Here is a 13,960-nt window from a genome sequence, read left to right on the forward strand (position 1 = left end):
TGGATCCCTAAACGACTATTGGAAGCCCAAGGCTACTATCAAGGAAATGATCAAATCTGGGTGCCAAAACGTAGATTGTGCTCTTACCTATCACCTGACCCAAGTGAGCCCAATCCCATAGCTCCAAAACGAATCAATGATCGTGGAAAGAAAAAAAATCACAGAATGCTACACACATGCTCCCGAGCTAGTTTGGGTACCAAAGAAAGAACGATTTGTTCCACCTAGCTCAGGAAGGGGGGAGTCCCATGAAGATTCTAGCTCCTCATGTAATACATCCATAGAGGTAAAAGATTCTACACAGCCTCCATCTATAGTAGTGGACCTCCATGAAGCTACAAAAGAATCCACACCTCCCAGTGTTCAAGAATCACCTGATGAACCACTTCAAGTTCGATCGTGGGAGAGTACCTTACCACCGTTGCAACTTGACGAGGCACCTAGGGTAATAGAAAACTACTGGCAAAAATCCTCACCTATTACCAACTGGAACAATTGGTTTCAAAGGGTGACAAGCTCATTTCAAACGGTATGATCTACCCAAGGAAGGGGGGAGTGTTTGTGGACATCCATCATTCACTTGTTTCCCTCTCAACCTTTTTCCCTGACCTCTCAATTCCGATCTTAGGGAATGTATATATATAGCCTTATACTCACAAAAAAATAAATAAAAATAAAGAGCAAGAGCAATTAGCAAACGAGTATGCACATTAAAAGTCAAAACATTGACTCAGACCTACACATGTCACATCTGGTACAGTGAAACAGAAACCTATGCCATAAAACACCTTTGATCCTCATCACTTGAGTGATGGAGGGTAGGTAAGATTAGTACGATAGGAGTGTTTCTGTTTTAGAGTTGAGAGATTAGCAAAGTTCTCTTTTCCCACTAATGTGCCTCCTGGAGGTATTCCTTTTGTTTCATAGTGTGTACAGGAGCGTGTTGCTATTGATAGGATTTGGACCTTCATGGAACCTTTCTCTCGTTCACACTTCAAATCAAGCGCGACCATCGACACAAACAGGTGTTTCTTGTCCATTAGCATTTCCCTTATCTTTTTGCATCTATGTTTGTTTGCCTTGATTGTGATTGGTAGCATAATATTCAGCGCATTGGCTTAGTATCAAACATTTAATTCAATGTAATGTTTTGTCATAATCACTTGTTTAGGTGTAAAAATCAAGCAGTCCGACTAAGCTAGTTTGACCAAGCTAGGTATTAGAAATATTCTCTTAATACCATGGGGAATGCCTTCCTAATAAGCAATGGTTACTTAGGTTCTTAATCCGATTTAGGCAGCATTGTATGAAATGTACTAGGGCTTTCTAGTGGGCTTGACCCTATTGACCTTTAGCTTAAGTATTATAAAGGGAGTTTACTAATGTGATGAGCCTCGGGAGGGTAACAATGTTTTATGACCCCCCAAAGTTACAAAATTTAAATGCTGAAAATGAACAAGCAAAAAATCAAAGTGCCACAATGTAAAATTTTAAGCATGAAGAGAAATCCCTGCTTACATTGGTACTTCACTCACATGTATCGCCTATGGTACTAGAGCCCTAGAGGTTCCCAGTGTGGGCGCTTTTCCTTGGGAAGAAAAAAACCCAAGGCATACAAAATAAGCACACACATCATAATTGAATCAATGTGAAAAGACCTTGGGGGGTCAAAGAAAAAGTAATCAGTCAGGCGATGATTTCATGAGAAATTCCTTTTATGGTAGCTTAACTACAAGGTTTTCTAGATATAGCCTCTAGTCAGCCCTTGAACATGAATACTTGGCTCTCGCGATTAAACAACTTAATTGACCACAGAAAATTAAGAAGCTTACCCATGGTATTAATATTCGATCTCTAGTGCTTTTCGACCGTCATATTAGCGACCCCAGACTTGTTTAATTTTCTACCTTTACATCTGTTTATGCATTTGATTACATTGCAATTTAATGTTCATTGCTAACAAATTGTTTGAAATTCTTTTACCAATCAATGTGTCTACCTAAAACTGCATATGCTTTTTAAGAGAATGCAATTACTATGCCAATGTTGTTTGATTTTGCAGTGACTGAAGAAGGCTAAGGACATTCATCTCAAATGCTCTTCCACCTCGACGAACTAGCTTTAACTCAATAGCTTCCGAGGACGGAATCTACATCAGGAAGGGGGGCATGTTAACCCTCACGGCTCACGGACACCCATCACCTACGATGGACGCGTATTATGTATTTGGTAGAGTCAGGTACTGGGCTTGTCGGACCAATAGGGAAAGGTAGAGTGATCGTCGATGAGAGGCGCACTTTAACTTGGACATTCAAGGGATTAGTTGGTTAAGCATGGGCGCCCAAGTGTGAATGGGGCGAGCTCCTATAAAAGCCAACTAAACCTAATTTTTACTCATTCTCTCATTTGTGCAATTGAAGAGTGCTCTTGCTCCATCTCCATCTTCTTCTTCTTCACCTCCTTGTGTGTGTGTGTGTGTGAGAGAGAGAGAGAGAGGGAGAGTGTGTGTGCGATCGAGCATTACGAAGGCACGACGGCGGCGAAGCGGTTGAGCGCGGCACGACTGCAGCTTCTTCTTCATCGCGGCGAGGAATCCACCACGAAGGCGAGCGTAGAGCGGTGAGTGACACACCCTTTGTTTTCTTGAGCTTGCTAGTTTAGGCTTGTTGTGTGCTTGGAGCCGTTTGTGGCTCGCATACGGTGTATTGGCAAGTCCCTTGCTTCGACAGTGCGGCAAGGAGCGCACAAAGAGCCATTCTGAAACTTCAATTGAACATCTCCAACACCTAAGATCTCACATGTCTGCCCATTGCCTAGCTGAACATGATCTTTAGTGGTCACATAAGAGGTAAACCACTCCTTGTTTGGAGACACATGAAGTGATTCCCCTGAGTCTATAATCCAGTCACTCATTGCATTTCCATCAGATGCTGTAAGAAGAGCTGAGTCGATTGTATTTTTCAAGAAGTAGATATCTCCTGACACTAGACTGTCATCCTCTGCAACAGTGTTTGTCACATTTATTTCTTGAATCTTCACTCCGAACTTGTTCTTCTCACCATGGTCTTCTGCTTTCTCTTTGCCTTTTTCTGCTTTCCATTCTCTGCAGTCTCTTTTCATGTGACCCTTCTTGCCACAATGGTAGCATTCTATGTCACTCTTGCCTTTAGCACTGCGGGACTTTCTACGAGACTGATTCCTCTTTCCACCTTTGTACTTTTCTTTGGTACTTCCCCCGAAAACTAAGGCTGTTCCTTTGCCTTTGTCCATTGTCTTTCTATTGGTTTCTTCAGTAAGCAGACTTCCTTCTACACCTGCTATGTTCAAACCATCTGGAGGTGCAGAATTACTCAAAGCTGTGCGAAAAGTGTCCCAACTTTCCGGCAATGTGATCAACAGGAACATAGCTCTAACAGGTTCATCAAACTTGACACCTTGAGCTAACAACTGACTGTAGATGGTGTTGAATTCATTCAGATGATTGGACATAGGTGTCCCTTCTTTCATCTTCAAGTCAACAAGCTTCTTAAGCCAGTATACCTGTGAAGTTGCACTCTGCTTCTCATAAAGATCAATCAGATTTGTCCATGCTTGATAAGCCAACATCTCGTCTACTACATTGAAGTAAACGCTTTCTGCCAAAGTCAGCATAATGGTAGAAAGTGCCAATTCATCCATTTCGCTCCATTCATCTTCGTCCATATCTTGTGGTTTTATCCCCTTGAGCTTTATAGGTTTTATCTGCTTCTTTTGTACCAACACGTGCCAAATATGCTTCTTCCACAATGGGAATTTGGTTCCATCCAGCTTCTTGATATTGTAAAGAGCAGTATCCTGTGATCCAGCCATAGCTACGCTTCACAGTAGTTTACTTTCCTGGGAAAAATTCGGCAGAGTTTCTCCTGTAAACTGACCTCTGAACCAATATCAACCTATCAAATGAACCAATAAAGCTTTAGATTCTGCAGAAATTTTGGCAGAGTATCCTTTGTAAAATGGCTTTGGTGTACTAAAAACAGACCAAAAAACAGCTCAAAAAACCACTGTCTCTCTAACACTGTAAGATGTGGGTAAACCTGTCCTGCACTTGTACTGTCTCTCACTGTCCTGTCAGTGTCCTGTAAGCATAGACTGCGACAATGCCTCAACGGAAATAAAGCAAAGATGCAATCCCAGCTGTCTAACTCACAGTCAATACATCCTAGCTGCCTATCTAAGGGTGCTCGAGGGATCGCTCCAAGACCTGTATCACCGAAAGGATCTCAACATTTGAGAATCCCCCAGCTCAATAAAACCTCACGCGACCCTCAACAAAGGCTGCAGTAAATCTGACAGTACATAGACTTCCCACAAAGTCATACATCCACAAATTTCCCACTGTATGCTGTAACCGCTGCGACGGTTGTTTGCTGTGTGACTCACAGCCAGCAAACCCTCAACAGACATACATCATCTCTGACAATACATCCCATGTGGAAGTACCTGCAACGTCAGGATGAAATCTGGAATATCAAGCAACAAACACAAGCTACCTGATGAACTAGTGGATGTCGCCTACAATCTGTGTGTAGATGCATCCGTGTCGTATGTGACACGCCTCCAAGAACTGTAACCCGTCCTTCGTTGTGTAGACAGCCACAAATCAGCACTCTGGAAGTGCAGATATCCTCAGCACTTACAGTCGTAGGCCAAAACCCCAAAGTTGCAGAGTCGGATCTGCACCCGCCGAGACCACGTAGTCGAAAATGGCCTACGCAGATCTTTGTCGAAGCCGAACGGTGGCCGAGATGACCTCAGAATGAAATTCTGAGTACACCAAGCTCTTTGGGCTTGCCCACAGGAATTGGGGCCGTGTCTTCGCTTGTTGAATCTCACTCCAATCTGAGTAGGTGACTTTGGCTACCTGCAAATGCTGCCCGGAGCCTCGATCTGAGCTCTGATACCAGTTGAAGGAGTACGAGCGGAAGTGCGACGCGACAAAGAGCGCGAGAAGAAGAGCACGACGATATGGTGAACTCGCTCTACTGTAATGTGTAGAGCATAGTGAGTTCTTATTAGGTTTTTACAAAAGAATATGTGTACATACCTGGCGGCCCGCCCACTTACCTGGGCGACCACATTGGGCTTTATACCCCAACAGGCCGGCCATATTATAAGCGGCCTTTTAATTCATGCTATTGGTGGGTGGCCTTTGGGCGGCCGGCTTCCCTCGTAAGGGCACCACATTTGGCATACATGTCAGTCGAAGCATAGCCAATCATAACCATTGGGCGTCCATAATCATTGTAAGGGCATCACATTAGGCATACACATTGGCCAAGGCAATGCCTTGCATGACACCCTTTCTCTAGTAGCCATTGACTAGAAATATCATCGTGAATTTGATGCCCATATCATCTTGCATGGTGCCGCTTGCCTTCAGGATACAAGCGTACGTAATTGAATTTGGAGAGTTGTCCCGTCTTGCATTTGTCCAGCTTCCTGGCCCTACCTCTGTTGGGTTTATCCCGCAATCATTGCATTCCAAGAGACGACATTCCGAACACAATGCTCCTCGAGCACTTATTGATCTTTTAATTGCAATGTATTCTAGAGCAGCCTATTGAACCCCAAAAACTCCCATATGGCACTCCGATCGAGCGGACTGGACTGGTAGGGAACCGGCCCCTGGTGAATCTTTAACGGCTAATATCTTGGCAACCGAGACTCCGATCACTGATCTGAAAATATCGACGCACTCCACAAAGTGAGCATTTCACGCCCGTGCATTCATTTCATCTCTGTCACCTCAACTGCAGTTGCCCAATCCGGTACGGATGTGCAATCGACTTGAACTTTAAACTGCCATAACTTCTTCACTGTAGCTCCAATCGATGAGCCGTAAAGACAGGCCAATAGAGCACTTTAAGCACTACAGTTCTAGATCATAAACTCCCATCTATGCTCACTTCAAGCATAATCATTTTCGGCATCATTAAGGCATGTTTTGGCCTTTTTAAGCCGCATCTGGCATACATTAAGCTTGGCCTGTTAACAAGCCCTTATCACTACTCAGTAAATGTGTAGGTTTCAAAGAAGCGTAGCTAGCATTTTGTTGCTCTTTTTCTCTTCATGGCAGCGGAGCTGCACAATATCCACCCCCTATGAACCTGCACAGCCTCCGGTCTGTGCCAACATCACTTCAATCTGCATCTGCTACAGGTACCTTAAGCTCCTTACCATCATCAGACTCACGTAACTGAGAAACATATGAAAAATAAAATAAGTCTTATAACCTATCATCAATGTTCTAGCTTAATCATTAGGTAGCTGCCCATCAAAAATCTTTGAACTGTATTTGTCGTATCTTCAAAGAATTCAATCATGGATAACTTGTTTAGTGAACCCCGCCAGACTCAAGTGCTCTAGTTAATGATGCACACAGCTTGACCATTAAGCTCTCTTTAAGGAACTATCAAGCTCAAGTATGCCTTACTCTGTCTGCACACAGAATGGCCGTCAAGTCCTTTACCTCAAGTTATGGTAGCAGAACCAACTCAAAACATGTGAAGATACTTCATCAATTGTCGAAAGAAATCAACTGGAAGCCAGCCATGTAAGCTTATTGACCGCATAACAAAAAACTCTTCTAACTTAGCATAGATCTAGGAAACAAAACCTTGTACCATGCAACCTGCTTCAGCGGATAACTGGTACTCTTCAAATCAGCAACTTCACACTTTAGTAACCCCTGGGACAAATGAGAAACCAGTCATTTTCCACACTGTGAGCCTTCCTTTAAAAATTTTGCACCATCCTCTAGGATCATGCCAAGTCAATTGCCCAGGACCATGCATATATATGTCACCTCCTAGGTCAAAAGCTAGCTCAAAATCCCCTACATCATAGGGTAACATCATATTCCATATAGCATCAGGCATCAATAGATACTGCCATATCCCTTGTGCAACTGGCTCATCCAATTGTCGATCATCAATCACAGGTAAAATCATTGGCAGTGCACCTTCACTCTCCCTAGTATTGAAATTTCGATCATGCATATCTAAATACGTCAAGTCTCTGTTAAAATCCTCTTCATTAGGCTCAAAAGATGCATTTGAAAACAATTCTCTATCTCGTAGAGGCTCAAAATCAAGTAGTGCATCATCTAACAACTGCATCAGATCATCATCGACTGCATCTGAACAAACTTTCTCATGCATGAATCTGGATTGATTGGTATCCTTAGCATTTGTATTTGATAACCCTTCCAAAGCTTCGTCCAATAAGCACATAAGATCTAGGTCCACCGCTTGAGAAGGTCCCTCCATCTTGCACATCGCAGGCTGCTGTAAACTAAGATTTCCACATGTGACATGCATACTAAATGCATATGCTGTAAACTGCTCTTTAAGTCTTTCACCCTCATCCAAATATCTTTGCACTTCTGTAGCACAAAGTTCAGGATGCACATTGAAAATTTCATCTACTCCCCTGTCTGTATCATCTGCACAATGAAACCAATCATATTCATCAACAAGAGATTGCACTTCACTATTCACTCCCTCTGAATCAACATCATGAAGTTCATGATCATTCTTCCATAGTGTAAGTCCTGTCTCACAAATTCTCGATAGAGAAGAAGTTTGCTCCCTCTCTAAATCACCATCATCAAATTTAGGATCAGTCTACCAAATCGGTAGCTCTAGGTCACAAAACTTTTTCCAAGAAGGAGTCTCCACCCCCTCTGTTTCATTATCATCACATTCAAGACCAATTTTCCACTTTTGTAGTTGTGCTTCACAAAAACTTGTCAATGAAGGAGTCTGCACCCCCTCTGAATCAAGCACATACTCTTGCTTAGCCAAGTCCTCAAAATATGGTACATCCAAATTTGGTAAATCTGGTATATCAAAATGCATGGTCCTGCTGCTCTCAACAACATCCCTTCTTTGACCTATAACATCTATATCATTAATCAACTCTTTGGTAGAACCTATACCAGTATCTTCAATCACCTCTATGGTAGAATCTGTACCAGAAAAATTTTGCTCTAATTTTGGCTCAATAGAAAAAGTATCACATGTGACCGAATCTTCCTGCATCTCTACTTGAATTTGGTTGCACTCATTTACCTGCAAAATTTCTTCTTGAGCTTTATCCACTTCACTGTTTTGATCCCTGATTTCTTTTCTTCATGTACGGCATGCATAGGTTCTTTGCAAAATTCATTCTGTGTATCTCGAACTGCATGTGTAGATTCTTTGAAAATTCACTCTGTGTATCCTGAAGCTGTAAAGCCTCACCCTCAAAGACTTCTACTTCATGCACGACATCTACAAAACCCAACTTTGCATACACAGCTTTGACTATGTCTTCATCATTAGCCTGTAAGAAGGTAGCATCTTGGGCAATAAACTCATCAATTACAACTTGTAACTTTGATCGTACTTGTCCTCAAATATCTGCGTAGTCTGGTAGACTTGAACTCTGTTCTTGATAGCTTTCATACTTCTCATAACGTACTTGCACAATAGCTTCTTTGAAATAGTCCCAATCATCGTTGCAAGCTTTGGTAACTTCTTGAATCTGCTCCTTCACATCTGAACTCACTAACTGCTCAAAAGATTTGATCATCAACTCTTCTGGTATCCCTCTTACCTTGGTCTCCAGCTCATAGCTCTCTAGGTAGCCCTCTGGATCGTATCCATCAAAGAGTCGTCTCTCGTCATATACTGCATCTAATGCTGCATCCAAAGCTTCATCCATTTAATTTTTCTTCTTTGCGGTCTCTATTTCAAGCAGAGATCCTTGAACCAATTGAAGCATCTTCAAAAAAATTGGAACTGTAGATTTATCATCAAAACTGTTTGCACTTAATTCTGCAATCATTTTCATCATCTTCTCTAAATTCTCCATCTTTACCTCCTACCCCGGCTCGTTTCACGTCGGGTTCACCAAAGATGTCGGGGGATATGTGTTCGCTACTTGAGTCGGGCACACGCCTTGCCTCTGGCTGTGGGAGGTGTGAAAGAGAGAAGAAAAGAACAACTGATGCAACTAACTCTGGCAATCGCCGTAATCATCAATTAATTGATTAATATGTTCGAGTACAACTTAATCTTTAGCCAAGGTGGGTTGTTAACAGCACCGTCACTTGGATCATCTATTAACTAGGAGTTTAAGCTCCCGCTTTACAGAATTAACCGAGCCGTTAACGACACCGGGCTTAACAGAATGATTAATCAAACATTAGCTGATGACGATGATGGAAATTTCCTCCTGCCGCTTTATTTGCTTCAACTGACCTTAGGTTCTGTAAATTTTATCTTTCTATGTCGGTCTTTCCCTGCTTCGATAGCACTCAAGAGATTTCTCTGGCCTACTGCCTCAATTACCAACAATAAGCTACAAATTTGTTTTAATTATCTTCAGTCTCTATGTGCCCTTGATGAACGAGTTCGATGGAATCAGCTTATTTGCTTCTTTACTTTTCTCATGCTCCGCCTTCCTTGCTTCACCACTTTCTCCCGCCCCGCCTTCCTTACTTTACCAAGTTGAAAGCGAGAGAGAAAAACCTTGTCTTTGGGTACCTTTTTCTTTATGCTTGACTTATGTTCGTCGAGAGAGAAAGAGAACAAGCTTTGCTTGCCCCGAGGATGAGAGCGAGAGAGAAGGAGATCTTTCCTCTTTTGCTGCAAGCCCTCCTCGCCTTCCTTACCTTGGTTATATCTCCTTGCTTCGAATTATCTTGCTTCAACCTCGGCCTTGCTGCTTTGACCTTGAGCAAGCTCTCTCTTTTCTCCTTCTCCAAGCTCTTTCCCTTGCCTCCTCGCTCCTTGGTTCCTCTCCCCTTCCCACGTTTTGCTTTGAATTCCCTTCTTCATGCAAAAATAAATCCTCTATTTTAAGCCCCTTCCTCCCTTATCAACGACGGCACCGTCGTTGCTAGGGAGGCGTAAAAACTGCCTCTAGATGATGTGGCAGTGGCCTAAATGACGCGGGCAAAATCCAGCCGAAATGGCTCCGAAGCTGGTCACTCTGCCGAGATGAACAAATTTCGTTTCATGGCCGACATGAACCAAAGCGCGATCTGGACAGTGCAATCTTCTTCTCCTGATTGCGCCCTCCCTGCTCGCTGCTTGCCCGCCATGCTATTCTTTTCTTTTGCTTTCCCACTAAACCTCCTATCTTTTTCCCCTATTGGGTGGCTGGCCATATTATAAGCGGCCTTTTAATTCATGCTATTGGCGGGTGGCCTTTGGGCGGCTGGCTTCCCTCGTAAGGGTACCAAATTTGGCATACATTTCAGTCGAAGCATAGCCAATCATAACCATTGGGCGTCCATAATCATTGTAAGGGCATCACATTAGGCATACACATTGGCCAAGGCAATGCCTTGCATGACACCCTTTCTCTAGTAGCCATTGACTAGCAATATCATCGTGAATTTGATGCCCATATCATCTTGCATGGTGCCGCTTGCCTTCAAGATACAAGCATATGTAATTGAATTTGGAGAGTTGTCCCGTCTTGCATTTGTCCAGCTTCCTGGCCCTACCTCTGTTGGGTTTATCCCGCAATCATTGCATTCCAAGAGACGACATTCCGAACACAATGCTCCTCGAGCACTTATTGATCTTTTAATTGCACTGTATTCTAGAGCAGCCTATTGAACCCCAAAAACTCCCAGATGGCACTCTGATCGAGAGGGCTGGACTGGCATGGAACCGGCCCCTGGTGAATCTTTAACGGCTAATATCTTGGCGATCAAGACTCCGATCAATGATCTGAAAAGACCGACGTGCTCCGCAAAGTGAGCACTTCAGGCCCGTGCATTCATTTCATCTCTGTCACCTCAACTGCAGTTGCCCAATCTGGTACAGATCTGTAATCGACTTGAACTTTAAACTGCCATAACTTCTTCACAGTAGCTCTAATCGACGAGCCGTAAAGGCAGGCCGATAGAGCACTTTAAGCACTACAGTTCTAGATCATAAACTCCCATCTATGATCACTTCATGTTAAGTATGGAGCCTGATTTACCCTTGAAATATTCTGTGGTAAAAGCACACATTTGTAAGGCCCCCATTATGAGGAGAAGCCATCGTGCGTGAAGGAAAATCACTCACCGGAAACCAAAATTTTCACGGACAAGAATATTCCTTTTCGTCGGAATATTATGGCCGGACGGCGGCGGGAAAGTGGTCGGAAGTCAATGGCCGGTGGCCGGTGGCCAAATTCAATGGCCGGTGGCTGAATTCAAAAGCGGACTTGTCTTCTCAAGGGCGGCCACACATGGGCGGATTGGAGGGTCCGATTTGGACTTATTCGCACAAGGGCGGCTACACATGGCTGTCTCTCATAAGAGAGGGCAGCCCTTTTGTCCTATAAAAGGAGGCCATTTCTACACACATTTCATAGTGTGAAGTTGATGCAACAAGGTGAGTGTGAGGTGGTGAGAGTGAAGCAAGGCGGGAGCTCTATCAAGGGTTTAATCCCTTTGTAAACTACTTCTTCTTTTGAAGTGCTAAAGCCATTGAGTGGCTGCTTTCCTGTGGACGTAGCCCACATTGGGTGAACCACGTATATCGTGTGTACTCTCTCTCTCTCTCTCTCTCTCTCTCTCTCTCTCTCTCTCTCTCTCTCTCTCTCTCTACTCTATAATCTCTTGTGTGTGAAATCTATCTCTCTCCGTTAAGTAATCTACTCAAAAATCTATTTAGCTACGTCTTATTTTCTAACAACTGGTATCAGAGCAAGGTTTGCTCGTAGCTAAATTATCTCAAGGAAAGGATTCCTTGAATTGAGTGGGAGTTATGGAGGAGGAAGGGAAGCTCAAGATTGAGAAGTTCAACGGCAAAAACTACCAACATTGGAAGATGCAGATTGAAGACTATCTCTACCAGAAGTCCGACCTCTATTTGCCACTAGGCGGTCTTGTGAAGAAGCCCGCAACAATGGCAGATGACGCATGGATTGTCCTTGATCGAAAGGCATTGGGAACAATCCGGTTAAGCTTGGCGTCAACGGTGGCCTTCAATGTTTCGGAGATGAAGACCACGGAGGACTTGATGAAGTCACTTGACGACTTCTACGAGAAACCATCGGCATCCAATAAGGTATTTCTTATGAAGCGCTTGTTCAATCTAAAGATGGCAGAGAATGGTTCAATTGTAGAACACCTAAATGAATTTAACACAAACATAAGTCAACTTCGATCAGTGAAAATCAATTTTGATGACGAAGTGCGAGCTCTCCTTATACTATCATCTCTACCGGATAGTTGGGACAGCCTTGTGATGGCTGTAAGTAATTCTATCTCTGGCACAAATACTCTTAAGTTTGATGATGTTGTGGGTGTTCTCCTAAGCGAGGAAATGCGAAGGAGAAGCACAGGAGAATCATCAAGTGCTACACTATCAGTGGAAACAAGAGAAAGGCCTAAGGAGAGGTTTAAAAACCAAAAGGGTCGTGATCGCTCAAGGCGGAGCAAGTCACGCACAAAGTCAGTTCTTGAATGTTGGAACTGCGGCAAGAAGGGCCATGTCAAGAAGGATTGCTAGTCCAAGAAGAAGAAGGATACAGAGTCTCAAGACAACAAGCCAACATCGGAGGCCAATGTGGCAGGTAAAGTAGAGCAAGATGCTCTAATTCTTTCATTAGACAATGTGTCTAATTCCTGGATAGTAGATTCCGGGGCTTCATTCCATGCGACACCACACAAGCAACATTTCCAAGACTACACCAAAGGTAATTTTGGGTATGTATACTTGGGAGATGATGAAGCTTGTGAGATTGTCGGCAAAGGTACAGTTTCTATCAAAACTGCTAACGGAAATGAATGGAAGCTTAAAGATGTTAGGCATGTTCCTTCTCTTCACAAAAGTTTGATCTCTACAGGACAATTGGACGATGAAGGTCACAACATTGCATTCGGAAACAAACGGTGGAAGATCTCAAAGGGATCTTTGGTGTTTGCCAAAGGAGAAAAAGTCGGTACACTTTACTTGTGTACTGTTAGCACGCAACCTTCAGCTTGTGCAGCAACTACAGAAGTTGACAGTGCGGTGTGGCACTACCGACTTGGGCATATGAGTGCCAAAGGAATGCAAATCCTTCAAACAAAGAAGCTTCTACCAGGTTTGAAAGAATTGGACTTAGAGTTCTGTGAAGATTGTGTTTATAGTAAACAAAAGAGGGTAAAATTTCAAAAATCAGGAAATGAAAGAAAGTTGAGTTGGTTCATTCTGATGTTTGGGGTCCTGCAAGTACACCATCACTTGGTGGTTCATTGTACTATGTAACATTCATAGACGATGCGACTAGAAAAACATGGGTTTATGTCATGAAGAATAAATCCGATGTATTTTCCATATTTCAAAGGTGGAAAGCCTTTGTGGAGAATGAAATAGGTACCAAGGTTAAATGCCTCAGATCCGACAATGGAGGCGAATATTGCAGCCAAGCTTTTGAAATCTTTTGTGCTAGCAATGGCATTCGGAGGCAAAGGACAACCCCAAAGACACCTCAACAAAATGGGATTTCGGAAAGGATGAATAGGACAATCATGGAGCGAGCACGAAGCATGCGGCTACATGCAGGCCTATCGCTTGAGCTTTGGGCGGAAGCTGTAAGTACGTCTGTGTACTTAATCAATCAGTCACCCTCAACGGCATTGAATGGGGGAGTTCCAGAAGAGGCATGGACAGGTAAACCGGTGAATTATGCATTTCTCAAAGTGTTTGGGTGTGAGGCTTTCATGCACATACATAGAAGCCTAAGATCAAAGCTAGATGCAAAGTCCAAAAAGTGTTTCTTCATTGGCTATGGAGAAGGAGACTTTGGGTATCGCCTATGGAATCCTGAAGATGGTAAAATCTTAAGGAGTAGGGATGTAATTTTTAACGAACAAAATATGTACAAAGATTACTTGGAAAGAAAACAAACAAAAGAAACAGGTGATGAGTACATGGAGCTT

This window comes from Adiantum capillus-veneris, chromosome 1 (genome assembly GCF_014529385.1).
Source record: "Adiantum capillus-veneris isolate H3 chromosome 1, ASM1452938v2, whole genome shotgun sequence".
Classification (NCBI taxonomy): Eukaryota; Viridiplantae; Streptophyta; class Polypodiopsida; order Polypodiales; family Pteridaceae; genus Adiantum; species Adiantum capillus-veneris.